The sequence below is a fragment of the Schistocerca americana genome, chromosome 5 (genome assembly GCF_021461395.2).
Source record: "Schistocerca americana isolate TAMUIC-IGC-003095 chromosome 5, iqSchAmer2.1, whole genome shotgun sequence".
Classification (NCBI taxonomy): domain Eukaryota; kingdom Metazoa; phylum Arthropoda; class Insecta; order Orthoptera; family Acrididae; genus Schistocerca; species Schistocerca americana.
Window position 1 is genome coordinate 181,510,631 of NC_060123.1, and position 14,566 is coordinate 181,525,196.

The 14,566-nt window shown below is 41.1% G+C and overlaps 1 protein-coding gene across 2 annotated transcripts in view; it reads right to left on the reverse strand.

Moving 5' to 3' along the window:
* Positions 1 to 14,566, reverse strand: part of LOC124615599 (neuroblastoma-amplified sequence-like) — a 414,306-nt gene that overhangs the window by 167,101 nt on the left and 232,639 nt on the right. The gene's annotated exons all lie outside the window — the stretch shown is intronic.

The following is a 14,566-nucleotide window of genomic DNA, read 5'->3' on the forward strand; positions in this document are numbered from 1 at the left end:
AATATTATGGAAATGGAAGAGGATGTAGATGAAGATGAAATGGGAGATGTGATACTGCGTGAAGAGTTTGACAGAGCACTGAAAGACCTGAGTCAAAACAAGGCCCCGGGGGTAGACAACATTCCATTAGAACTACTGACGACCTTGGGAGAGCCAGTTCTGACAAATCTCTACCATCTGGTAAGCAAGATGTATGAGACAGGCGACATTCCCTCAGACTTCAAGAAGAATATAATAATTCCAAACCCAAAGAAAGCAGGTGTTGACAGATGAGAAAATTACCGAACTATCAGTTTAATAAGTCACAACTGCAAAATACTATCGCGAATTCTTTACAGACAAATGGAAAAACTGGTAGAAGCCGACCTCGGGGAAGATCAGTTTGGATTCCGTAGAAATGTTGGAACACGTGAGGCAATACTAACCTTACGACTTACCTTAGAAGAAAGATTAAGAAAGGCAAACCTACATTTCTAGCATTTGTAGACTTAGAGAAAGCTTTTGACAATGTTGATTGGAATACTCTCTTTCAAATTCTGAAGGTGGCAGGGGTAAAATACAGGGAGCGAAAGGCTATTTACAATTTGTAAAGAAACCAGATGGCAGTTATAAGAGTCGAGGGGTATGAAAGGGAAGCAGTGGTTGGGAAGGGAGTGAGACAGGGTTGTAGTCTCTCCCCGAGGCTATTCAATCCGTATATTGAGCGAGCAGTAAAGGAAACAAAAGAAAAGTTCAGAGTAGGTATTAAAATCCATGGAGAAGACATAAAAACTTTGAGGTTCGCCGATGACATTGTAATTCTGTCAGAGACAGCAAAGGACTTGGAAGAGCAGCTGAATCGAATGGACAGTGTCTTGAAAGGAGGATATAAGATGAACATCAACAAAAGCAAAACGAGGATAATGGAATGTAGTCGAATTAAGTCGGATGATGCTGAGGGAATTAGATTAGGAAATGAGACAGTTAAAGTAATAAATGAGTTTTGCTATTTGGGGAGCAAAATAACTGATGATGGTCGAAGTAGAGAGGATATAAAATGTAGAATGGCAATGGCAAGGAAAGCATTTCTGAAGAAGAGAAATTTGTTAACATAGAGCATAGATTTAAGTGTCAGGAAGTCGTTTTTGAAAGTATTTGTATGGAGTGTAGCCATGTATGGAAGTGAAACATGGACATAAATAGTTTGGACAAGAAGAGAATAGAAGCTTTCGAAATGTGGTGCTACAGAAGAATGCTGAAGATTAGATGGGTAGATCACATAACTAATGAGGAGGTATTGAATAGAATTGGGGAGAAGAGGAGTTTATGGCACAACTTGACTATAAGAAGGGACCGGTTGGTAGGACATGTTCAGAGGCATCAAGGGTACACAAATTTAGCATTGGAGGGCAGCGTGGAGGGTAAAAATCGTAGAGGGAGACCAAGAGATGAATACACTAAGCAGATTCAGAAGGATGTGGGTTGCAGTAAGTACTGGGAGATGAAGAAGCTTGCACAGGATAGGGTAGCATGGAGAGCTGCATCATACCAGTCTCAGGACTGAAGACCACCACAACAACAACAACAACAACAACAACGGAAATACGCACTGGAACCCAACCAGAAGGTCCATTTAGTGTAAGCAATAAACCATTCAACATTTTGAAAAGGTTAGCAGCACCCATTTTCTACAGTGGGAGAAGTGTCATGGCTGACAATTGGTTTATAGATTATGATTTGGTAAAGGAATAGGCATAAAAAAAATTTCATACATTGGCACATTACGTAAAAATAAGCCTCAGATTCCTCCAAAATTCACAGTGACCAGAAAGTGAGAGAGCCACTCAAGTCTGTCTGATTTTCACAAGGAGGCAACACTTGTTTCATACATGCTAAAAAAGTACAAGAATGTTTTGTTGATATCCAGCCTTAACAACAATGGAAAATTCTATGAAGGAACAGGTAATCTCTAGAAACCAGAAATTATAACTTTCTACAATCACACAAAAGGAGGCATTGACACTGTTGACAAACTTTGTGGGTCTTTGAACATTGCAAGAAAAACAAAGCGATGGCCTCTGGTGGTGTGTTTTTTTTTTCCAATGACGAACGTTGCTGCCATAAATTCATTTATAATCTGGAAAGAAAACACCAGCAATAATCTCAAAAGAAGAAAACATTTCAAATGTCTTCTGAAAAAACTTGTGCAAGAACATGTAAAAAGGAGAAGTACTAAAGTCACTGGAGACCTCCGTACAAATGTTTTAAATGTGTTGCACACAGAAGATGAACACCAACAGCTACAAAAAGGAGGAGAAGAACCTTGGGAGACTCTGAAGAAGAGATGTAGGCCATGTTTAGTTAATAAGAAAATGAGAATCACCCATTTCAAATGTGAAATACGTGGAGAGTTTTTTCTTTACAGCACTCAAGAAATGTTTGCAATGATTGTGTTTCAGCTTCTAAGTAATCACCCATTTCAAATGTGAGATATATAGATGGTATGTTTTCTTTACATCATTCAAGGAATGTTTGCATTGATTGTATTTCAACTTCCAAATAACTTTTATAAATTGAGAAACCAAAATTTCAAGCATAATACTGTACAAATTTGACATCTGTACACAGAAAGTAGGTATCAGTACCTCGAGAAGCTGTGGGAAGAAAATGTGTGTTCTGAAACATAACTTTATTTTTAAATAAATTTTTTACCTTGTTGTTGCTGGTATAGCCCATGAATAATACCTAATATTACTTTTATTATAAAAATTTAATGTTTAAGAAGACATAAAGTTTATTAACAACAACTGACATCTGTGAGAGATGCACGATCTCCCTTGTCCGAGCAGAAGGTACACCTATCGGAAGGTTAAAAATTTCTGTGTATAAGTCAGTAGCTATAAACATTAAAAATCGCTGGTGTACATCAGAAAATTCACCACATTATTCACTGTAGCTTCAGAAAAACTGGACCTTGATATATTTACTTATACTCAGCTGCAAACTGTCAGTGAAGGCTTCTTCCACTATTGTTCAGTCATTAATATCTCATATCTTTGGAAAATGCCTGCCTCTCATAATTCCTCTGTAATAAGCTAACAAATAGAAGTGCACTGGATGTTAGAGAACATTTATGCAGTACTTACACCCAAACCTCCAGATGTCAAGACACTCAGATCGCTACCAAACACTGTGTGTTGATAGAGTATCAACCAAAACACTGATTTAGTTCATGCTGTGTGCTGTTGTCCAGTACAAGACACGTAAAAGATAATTAAAAGTACCAACAAAAGTATGGAATATAGCAAAAGCATATCTATGAGATGTAAATATAAAAAAATCTATGATACGTGAACTGAACATCTGCACGGTAGCTCAGTGTCTTCGGTCAGAGGGTTATCAGACCTCTGTAACAAAAGAAATTGAAAAAGAAATTAAAAAACTCATTGGATGAATCAGTGATATAATGAACAATAACTAACAAAATGACATTTAAAAAAAATAAATAAATATAATTGGTAGAGCGCCAGATTCTCGTACTAAAGATCCCGAGTTCGCAACCCACCGATGATGATTTTTTTTTTAACTGTTTATGCATGAAATAATTATATGGAAGAATATTCTTCTGACATGTAAAAGGATGTTTTGGAGTTTGTAGCAATGTTCTTTTGGCAGCCTGCTTTTGCTTCATTAGTTGAAAGCAGCAAACCTATAGAAAACATTTGTGTAGATAGGTGTGGTGTTATCAACACAAATGTACGCTATAGGTTTGCTACTTTCATCTAATGAACCGAAAGCAGACTGCCAAATGAACATTGCTACAAACTTTGAAACATCTTTTTTGTGTCAGAAAAATGTTCTCACATATAACAATTTCAAGTGTAAACTGTTTATTTTTATTTTTTATTTATTTATTTATTTATTTTTAATGAAATTGTCACCAGTGTGATCGAAACACAGGATGTTCTGTACAATAATCTAACAGTCTATCAACTCACCTACCACGCACCTTGAGATCACATCTCACGGATATACTTTTCCTATATTCTGCAGTTGTGTGTTACTTTTAATTACCATTTACACATGTTCTACTGGATGACAGCACACAGCATGAACTAAATTGATATTTTGGTTGATATTCTATCGACACACAACATTTGATACCGATCTTAGTGTTTGACATCTGGAGGTTTGGGTGTGAGACATGAAGCTTCACACACAATTTCATCACAAAGTAGACTTAACCTTCCAACTTTCACAGCTGCAGCTTAATACAACAGACAAACAACAGCTAACATTTCAAAAATGGCTCCCAGAATCTGATGTTAATGATTTGATGTCTAGTTCATAAATTCCTGGTCAAGCATACTGAAGCTGTCAAAAGAGGTGATCAGCACTGTCTCAATTCCATAGACTCCTCTTTCTAGGGTATGAGGAGTCCAATGAACATCAGTCCACTGACTGTCTTGTTTATTAGAGAGTCGCTGAGTTCCACTTTTCATAGTGCACGAGTTCTTCAGCAACTGTTTAGTTTGTGTATCTCTCAGAATGTTGTTAAGTGACCACATTTTCCTAAACATAAACACTCAGTATACTTGAAAAGGCTCATAACTGAGGTATGAATTACACTATAACATACGTAACAACTGGAGTATTTGACTTTAAGAGCAATCCACTGGTTGCCACACTCTGGGTTAAATTATTGAACCAGGTTCCACTATGAAGTTCCCATGCATCAACTTATAGATAGAAAATAGCAACCATAAATTTAAAATTTCTTAAGAGAAGCCTTTCTTGTACACCTACACTGTTCAGTGGGTATGGTTGGGATCTGGCTTGCTCCTTTTTTTGTTGAGAATGTTGTACATAATTTTGGATAAAAATTCATCATTTGTGGCTATTATTAATATCTTAAGTTCCAGGTCATGGTCTTCTTGGAACATTGGTGCAGAAAGCAGAGGGTGGATCATGTGGTGGAATACTGCATAATACACTCCTGGAAATTGAAATAAGAACACTGTGAATTCATTGTCCCAGGAAGGGGAAACTTTATTGACACATTCCTGGGGTCAGATACATCACATGATCACACTGACAGAACCACAGGCACATAGACACAGGCAACAGAGCATGCACAATGTCGGCACTAGTATAGTGTATATCCACCTTTCGCAGCAATGCAGGCTGCTATTCTCCCATGGAGACGATCGTAGAGATGCTGGATGTAGTCCTGTGGAATGGCTTGCCATGCCATTTCCACCTGGCGCCTCAGTTGGACCAGCGTTCGTACTGGACGTGCAGACCGCGTGAGACGACGCTTCATCCAGTCCCAAACATGCTCAATGGGGGACAGATCCGAAGATCTTGCTGGCCAGGGTAGTTGACTTACACCTTCTAGAGCACGTTGGGTGGGACGGGATACATGCGGACATGCATTGTCCTGTTGGAACAGCAAGTTCCCTTGCCGGTCTAGGAATGGTAGAACGATGGGTTCGATGACAGTTTGGATGTACCGTGCACTATTCAGTGTCCCCTCGACGATCACCAGTGGTGTACGGCCAGTGTAGGAGATCGCTCCCCACACCATGATGCCGGGTGTTGGCCCTGTGTGCCTCGGTCGTATGCAGTCCTGATTTCGGCGCTCACCTGCACGGAGCCAAACACGCATACGACCATCATTGGCACCAAGGCAGAAGCGACTCTCATCGCTGAAGACGACACGTCTCCATTCGTCCCTCCATTCACGCCTGTCGCGACACCACTGGAGGCAGGCTGCACGATGTTGGGGCGTGAGCGGAAGACGGCCTAACGGTGTGCGGGACCGTAGCCCAGCTTCATGGAGACGGTTGCGAATGGTCCTCGCCGATACCCCAGGAGCAACAGTGTCCCTAATTTGCTGGGGAGTGGCGGTGCGGTCCCCTACGGCACTGCGTAGGATCCTACGGTCTTGGCGTGCATCCGTGTGTCGCTGCGGTCCGGTCCCAGGTCGACGGGCACGTGCACCTTCCACGCCCCACGTGTTGAGCAATTCGGCGGTACGTCCACCCGGCCTCCCGCATGCCCACTATACGCCCTCGCTCAAAGTCCGTCAACTGCACATACGGTTCACGTCCACGCTGTCGCGGCATGCTACCAGTGTTAAAGACTGCGATGGAGCTCCGTATGCCACGGCAAACTGGCTGACACTGACGGCGGCGGTGCACAAATGCTGCGCAGCTGGTGCCATTCGACGGCCAACACCGCGGTTCCTGGTGTGTCCACTGTGTCGTGCGTGTGATCATTGCTTGTACAGCCCTCTCGCAGTGTCCGGAGCAAGTATGGTGGGTCTGACACACCGGTGTCAATGTGTTCTTTTTTCCATTTCCAGGAGTGTAGTAGGCTGTTGGATGTTCAGAAGAAGCTGGGATGAACGTGTTGGTAAAGGCTTCTCTTAAGAAATTTTAAATTTATGGTTGCTATTTTCTATCTATAAGTTGATGCATGGGAACTTCATAGTGGAACTGCCTAACTCCATATTAATCCCCATATTGGTCCGCCACCGGTTCATATTTTACAAGAATTTATGAAGTCATCTAGTGGAACCTTTCCACATACACAGAATACCATTGACTTATATGTAGCAATACAAAACAAGGTTTTCCAGTGGTTCACTCTTAAGAAAATCACTCTCCCACTTGCCCATGAACATTTCTGCTAGCAAGGGGGATGATAAGTTCCTTCAAAGCCAGTAATAATTTTGATCTAAGCAACATTCTGCTTTACTAACTATACTCATACGTTGTTCTAGATTAATGAAGTGCAAATACAATGTTTGTGACACAATAACTACACAATCTTTCACAGGAGTGCTTGTGAACAAGCTTTGTGCATCACTGGATACTAACTTTGCATTTGTTGGAATCTTAACATCTATAAGTTTCTTTATTACATCTAACTTGTTCTTAATTCTACAGCTCCCATTTTTTGTAACAAGACTCTGTCTGTGCTTTTTTTCATATAACTATGATCCAAGTCTTCACACTTTCTAAATTCAACAAATCTGCTTCCATTATGAGTTAAACCATCCTCATATGGGACATGTTCCTCATTGCAAAGCACACCAAATGTGGTGCAAGTTGTGGTTGCTGCACATTCTGAAATGACCTGCAGCATCTCATTAACATACTCGTCATTGCAATTTGTGACCACAGCATGCTTCAACAGGAGTTCCTGGCTCCATCTTCCATGTAAATCACAGTTTCTTTACAAAAATATACACACATAAAACTGTCTGTTAACTCTATCATGAATGCTGAGAAAATCATGAAGAAGATTCTGGGCTTCTTGATGACCTGAGCAGCAAATTGCCAGAAGAGGAACACTACATAATGCTGTGCAATCATCTGAGACACATACTATAGAAGTTATTCATTAACTCTATCAAATTTTCATCCCTTTTTTGATTTTACATTGAATATAGTTAATGTACAGTGTCTAATGTCAGCTAGTGCAGGTATAATATCCATGTTCTCAATGTTGCTTTCACTACCAGCACTCTGAAGTAACGTATGTCATCGCACAGATTTCAAGATTTAGATTAGTTTCGTAATTTTGTTTGTATGGGAAAGGAGATTCTTTTGTAGCTGCTCATCATCACCAAAAATGATATTTACTGGCAAGATAAAAATGTGAAGCAATCCATAAAAAATAGGGACTAAGTACATATATTTTACATGGAAGTTTCATAACGGGAAAACCTTCCAGTCTGTAGCTTGCATTTACTTTCTAACATATACTGGCTGCCACGGTTAAGATTCCAATCATTGGCCTATGTAACAAATAATACATCTGTTAAATTAATAAGAAAGAACTATAATACTTTCCTAAAAGTCTGGAAGGTGGAGGACATGCGCCTGCTACCTTTCTTTCTCACACGTCATCATGCTACAAACTACACCATGGCTTTGATGTGACAGCCAGACCTCCATATATAGTATACACTGTGTAAAGACTGTATCAACAAAAGTCATTGTTTCAAACAATGGAAACTCCAGGAAGGAATACAACAACGTAGGAAAAGACAGATTGCTACTTACCGTAAATAAGACACGTCAAGTTGCAGAGAGGCACTGTTAAAAGATATTTACAGGCTTTTGGCCACAACCTTCACCACCATCCCAGAAGTCCAACACAAACTCCAATCCCTGCATAAAGCCTTAGGCCCTACAAGAACACCTCCCCTGAATCAATTTCCCTCCTCACCCCTGACACCCTGTAATCCACATTCTACATGCTCCCCCATAAACACAACAATCCTGAACACCCCATTGTGGCTGGTTATTTTGCCCGCACTGAAACACTTTCAGCCCTCATTGGCCAACACCTCCTACCAATTGCCTGTAATCTAGCATACCATGTCAAAGACACCAACCACGTTCTTCACTGACTCTCCACCATCCCCACCCTTTAACCTCCTGGTTCCCTACTCATCACCTCCTTATACATCAACACCCCTCATGCCCATGATCTTACCATTACTAAACATTGCATTTCCCAAAGTCCTTCAGACCCCAAACCCACTACCTCATTCCTCATACACCTTACCAACTTTATCCTCACCTACAACTACTTCTGATTTGAAGAGAAGGTACATAAACAAATCTTCAGCACAGCCACAGGCCCCAATATGGCACCTTCCTATGCCTACCTTTATCTTGAGCGTCTGGAGCAGACCTTCCTAGCATCCCAAAACACCAAACCCCTAGTCTGGTTCTGGTTCACTGGTGATATCTTCATGGTCTGGACTCAGGGCCCAGACACCCTACCTTCATTCCTTCACCACTTCAACATCATCTCTCCCATCTTCGTCACGTGGTCCTCCTCCACCCAGAGTGTTGACCACCTCTTCTCTGATGGTTCCATCAGCACCTTTGGCCACATTAAACCTACCAACCACCACCAGTACCCGCATTTTGACAGCTGTCATCCCTTTCACACCAAAAAATCTCTCCCGTACAGCCTGGTCACTGGGGATTGCATATCTGCATAACAAAAACTCCCTTACTCAGTCTGTTGAGGGTCTTACCAAGGCCTTCACAGACAGGTACTATCCCCTGGACAGGGACTATACCCCAGACCTAGCTGCAAACAGATATCCCGAGCCATTTCCCCTCACACTCCCAATCCCAATCCTCCCACCAGCCCCAAGAACCGGCCACAAAGGGGTGTCCCCTACTATCACCCTGTACCACCCAGGACTGTAACAACTGAATCATATGGTTTGCCAAGGCTTACCTGTCATTGTGCCCTGAAATGTGGGGCATCCTACCCAAGTGGTATTCCATTGTCAACCCACCTCCATAACATCCTAGTCCATCCCTATGACACACCCAATCCCAACCCCTTGCCACAAGGATCATAACTCTGTGGAAGAACAAGGTGCAAAACCTGCCCAATCCACCCAAACAGCACTTCCTATTCCACTCCTGTCATAGGTTTATCCTACCCCCACCTGCAAAAGCAGCCACATCATTTACCAGCTCTGCTGCAATTATTGCACAGCTTTTTATATTGATATGACTACCAACCAGCTGTGTATCAGGATGAATGGCCACCACCAAAGTGTAGGCCAAGACCAAATTAGGCTACCCTGTGGCACAATATGCAGCTGAATGTAACACACTTAATTTCAATGGCTGCTTCACTACCCGAGCTATCTGAATCCTTCCCTCACCATCAGCTTTTTTGAACTGTGCAGATGGGAGTAATCCTTACAACACATTCTCTGCTCCCATAATTATCACAGCCTCAACCTCCACCCAACAGTGTCCCCCCCCCCTCTCCCCCCATCCTGCCATCTGCTCCCGATTCTCACCTCCCACCCTGTTTATTTACAGCCCTCTGCCAATACATCCACTGTCTTTCCCCACTCCTCTTCCTTTTTTTTTGCCCACCTCCACACCCCATGGTCTCCTAACTCTGAGCCTGTTGGCAGTCTAGTCCCAGCACACTCCACCAGACAGCATTCGTCTCTCTCCCCAACTGTACACTACTATCCCCTCCCCTTCCCAGCCCCCTTCAGATTGTTGCTTGTTGCTTGCATCCCATGTGATTGGTGCATTCTGGCCCAAGATGCCGGAATTAGAGGTGTGAGGTGTGCTTGCTTGATGGTGTGTGTGTGTGTGTGTGTGTGTGTGTGTGTGTGTGTGTGTGTGTGCGCGCGCGCACTGAAGCAGTATATTTTCGTAGCACTAAAGTCATAATGCTAACAACATCAAGTACAGGAAGCCTTCAACTACAGATATGTAGCTTCCTGTCACTCTCTTGTAACAAATTGTACCTAAAATGAAGCATTTTCAAAAGAGCCCCAATTTACTGATACTTTGAAACAGCTTATATTAATGTTACATACTCTATAATGATAATAATAATAAAAAGAAGAAGAAGAAAATGGAACAACTTCCAAACATGAAGTTTAACTCCATACAATATAGCAGCTCCTAAGTTATGTTTGTGATGTAAAAATGATGTCATATCTCACAGGCCATATTCCTCTCCACGAGGCAAAATTCTGACATGTCCTGTTCTTCATCTCATACTTCACAGTGTAGTGGAATGTGGAATTCCATGAACTTGCAATCACTGGCTCCTCATCCACTTGCACTTCCACATCCCATGAGAGGACAGCTTCATATGGCACTTCTTGACGTATTTCCACAAGCATGTGGATGCACATATTTAAAAAATCATGACTTTTTTATATCAGGCTTTGGAGTTCATGCTACAAACATAGTATGTGCTCCTTCCATGCTTGAAGGCCACTATATTTTGAAGGGGAATGAAAAGCACAATGATGTCTTTAAACTATGTCATTTCTTAAAAACATCTGGTATTGTGATGACCCTTTTAGTTATTATCAGCTTACATTAATAGGTCAAACAAACATTAGTGACTGAAATGAAATATACAAGCTGTTTATAAAGAAAAGTGTATCATACTCTTACAGGAGAATAGTACAGCTCGAGACTATGGAGGTATGGGGAAGAGGGGAGGGATAAAACGAACATTAATTTCTAGAAATAAATACCTATTGATATATAGGCCACTTTGCATTTGATGAGAAGGGTCAACACTCAGTAATGTGGGCTGTCATCCTGTTCATGCTAATTTCTTACTGGTTGTGTGTCTCCATGTTTTGTCCTCTCACTGTGACACTATTGTCAGACAAAGCTCTTACAACTGTCTCCTACATCACCCATTGTGTATTTATTGTTTTGAGGTTGTGGTAGCATCAAAATGAGATTAGATACTCCCTGAAGTTTGAACACCATAAACGGTGAAACGAAGTCTGATTATTCCAAGCAGGAAATGCCAGCTACTGCTTTCTGCAACGATTAGCTAATGGAATTAATTGAGAAGCATTTGTGGTTTGTGTTATACAACAATGTGAGTGCCATACACCATCTAGAAAAAAGTTCAGCAGGTTGTTCCAGTAACTTGCAGAGACAGTATCATTTGCACCGAAGACAAGAAATAGCAGCAGATCTTGCACAATTTGCATGCCAGATATGGAAGAGCAAGTTTTGCAATAAGAAGAAGATAATCATAAAACATGCACAAAGAACTGGACACACTCTTGATAGATAATTCTGCCGAGCAGTTACTTTATCCATACCACTTACAACTTGTGCATATTTTCAGGCCACAGGGACACCATATTAGATTATGTTTTTGCTAATAGATTTGAAGAATAGAGATAGAGCATAAGCTTGGACACAGGAAGGATGGGGAAAGAAATTTCTGTGCAACAAATTGCCCATGCTAGATAACAAATATTACTTTGACGTAAAGACAACAGCTTTGATTTTGCACGAAGTGCATCAGGTGATTTCTACACCTAGTATAAATATTTCTAACATGCACATGTATGTGGGTGCGCATATGCACACTCTCACTCTCTCTCTCTCTCTCTCTCTCTCTCTCTCTCTCTCTCTCTCTCTCTCTCTCTCTCTCTCACACACACACACACACACACACACACAAGCGATGGATTGTTAAAGATGGTCCAGTGCCATGGTCTACCTCTTCACACGAACTTAGTATCATAGATTTCTGGTTGTGGGTATATTTAAAGGCACTGCTATATCCAACATCCACTGACAAGATGCAAACATTGAAGGAACGTGTGTCACACAGTATCCAATCAAAAGTATTTGGACACCTATTGGTGGATATTAAAACGGATTCTGTCCATGCTTCACCTTTATGACAGCTTGAACTATGTGGGGGACACTCAATGAGGTGTCCAAATGTGTGTGGAGGAATAGCAGCCCATTCTTCCTCACCACCCAAAACCATAGGAGGTAGTGACATTGTACACTGGGGTCTGGAGTGAAGTCGACGCTCTAACTCATCACAAGACTTGGGTTCAAGTTGGGACCCTGGGCAGGCCAGCCAATTTCAGGAATGTCACTGTCCACAAACCATTGCCTTGCATATGCTGTTTTATGACAGGGTGCTTTGCCATGCTGATACAATCAATCATTGACTCAGAACTGTCCAGCTACTGTAGACAGTAAACAATGTTTTACGATGTGTTCATATCCTTCCACATTTAGTACTTTCTTCAGTGCAATAAGGAGACCACACACTAACAACAAAAAACATTTTATACTGCAACATCACCTTCTCTGTACTTCACTGTTGGAACTATACATGATGGCAAATAATGTTCTCAAAGTATTTGGCAAACCTAACCCTTTCATTAACTTGATTCACTGCTCCAAATCATTCATTTCCAGTCATCCACTGTTCAGTGGTGACACTCTTTACACTTTCTCAAGTGTTGCTTAGCACAAACTACAGAAATGTGTGACTTATAAGGTGCTGCTTGATTATTGTATCACATTCTTTTGAACTCTCTATGTACCGTCACTGTGCTACCTGGACTGCTGGTAGCACTTTGGAACTCACGAGTTATTTCTTCCATTGATTTTATGTAATTTTTTGCAGACACATCTACTGTGCTCAACAGTCCCTGACCATCAGTAAAAAAAAAGGTCTGCCTGGTTTTGGTTTAGCTATGGTAGTTTCTTCACACTTCCATGTCACAGTCATATCAACAGTCGACTGACAGTTTTAGAAGAGTTGAAATGTTCCTGAGGAGTTTATTACTCAGGTGACATCCAATGACTAGTCCCCATTTGAAGTCACTGAGCACTTCTGTCTGACCCATTCTGCTATTACATTTTCTCTACTGACAACACAATACTCTCTCCCTCCTCCTTTTATGCTAGTGGGTTTGGTCTCATTATATCTAGTGGTCAATACCGTATTACACGAGTCTATCCTGATACTTTTCAATAGATAGTGCCCATGTTACCAAATCCAACAATAGTTTGGTATGTTCAAACAAGTTCATGAGTCTTTGAGAAAGATGACAGAATGAAGGGTCAGAACTAGTGGTAACTGCTCAGAACGTTACCTGTAGAGTCAGCAGATAGATGGATATCACAGGACAGAATGGTCTCTCTCTTGTCAAGTGTGTTTCCGGTCATAAGTTTATAAAACTTTTTTCTAGTGTTGGCCAGTAATAGTATGGAAGATAACGGCTTAACTTCCATTGGAGATAGAGCATAAGCTTGGACACAGAAAGGATGGGGAAAGAAATTGGCCATGTCCTTTTCAAAAGAATCAGCCCAGCATTCACTTTAAGCAATTTAGGGAAACTACAGGAAACCTCAGCCAGGATGGTCACATGCAGATTTGAATTACCATCCATCCAAATGCGAGTCCAGTCTCTTCCACTCTGCCACATCCCTCTGTTCAGCCAGTAAGTATTTCCTGCATAAATCTGACACTCTTTTTAAATGTACCTGTGTGTGTGTGTGTGTGTTTAATATTTTCTAAACATGGGAGCTATCTGATTCACTTTACATTAGTATAAATTAAATTAAATACTTTTATCTGTTCAAACAGCAGTGTTTTAGTTTTCAATTTTGAGATGAGCTGAAGGTTTCTTTTCTACGAGAACCACTATGTTTCAGAAAATAAATGCATGACAATATGTTCCACCTACCTATGCATAGCAGCTTTTAGAATTTACTAATTACCAAGTTGGTAGGGTTGTAGCCTACCCCCAACATTATTCAATCTGTATATTGAACAAGCGGTAAAGGAAACAAAAGAAAAATTTGGAGTAGGAATTAAAATCCATGGAGAAGAAACAAAGACTTTGAGGTTTGCCAATGACATTGTAATTCTGTCAGATACAGCAAAGGACCTGGAAGGGCAACAGAACAGAATGGGCAGTGTCTTGAAGGAAGGATATAAGATGAATATCAACAAAAGCGAAACATGGATAATGGAATGTAGTTTAATTAAATCAGGTGATGCTGAGCAAATTAGATTAGGGAATGAGACACTTAAAGTAGACAGGAGTTTTGCTATTTGGGAGCAAAATAAGTGATGATGGTCAAAGTAGAGAGGATACAAAATGTAGGCTGGCAATGGCATGGAAAGTGTTTCTGAAGAAGTGAAATTTGTTAACATCGAGTATATATTTAAGTGTCGGGAGAGCCTTTTCTGAAAGTGCTTGTGTGGAGTGTAG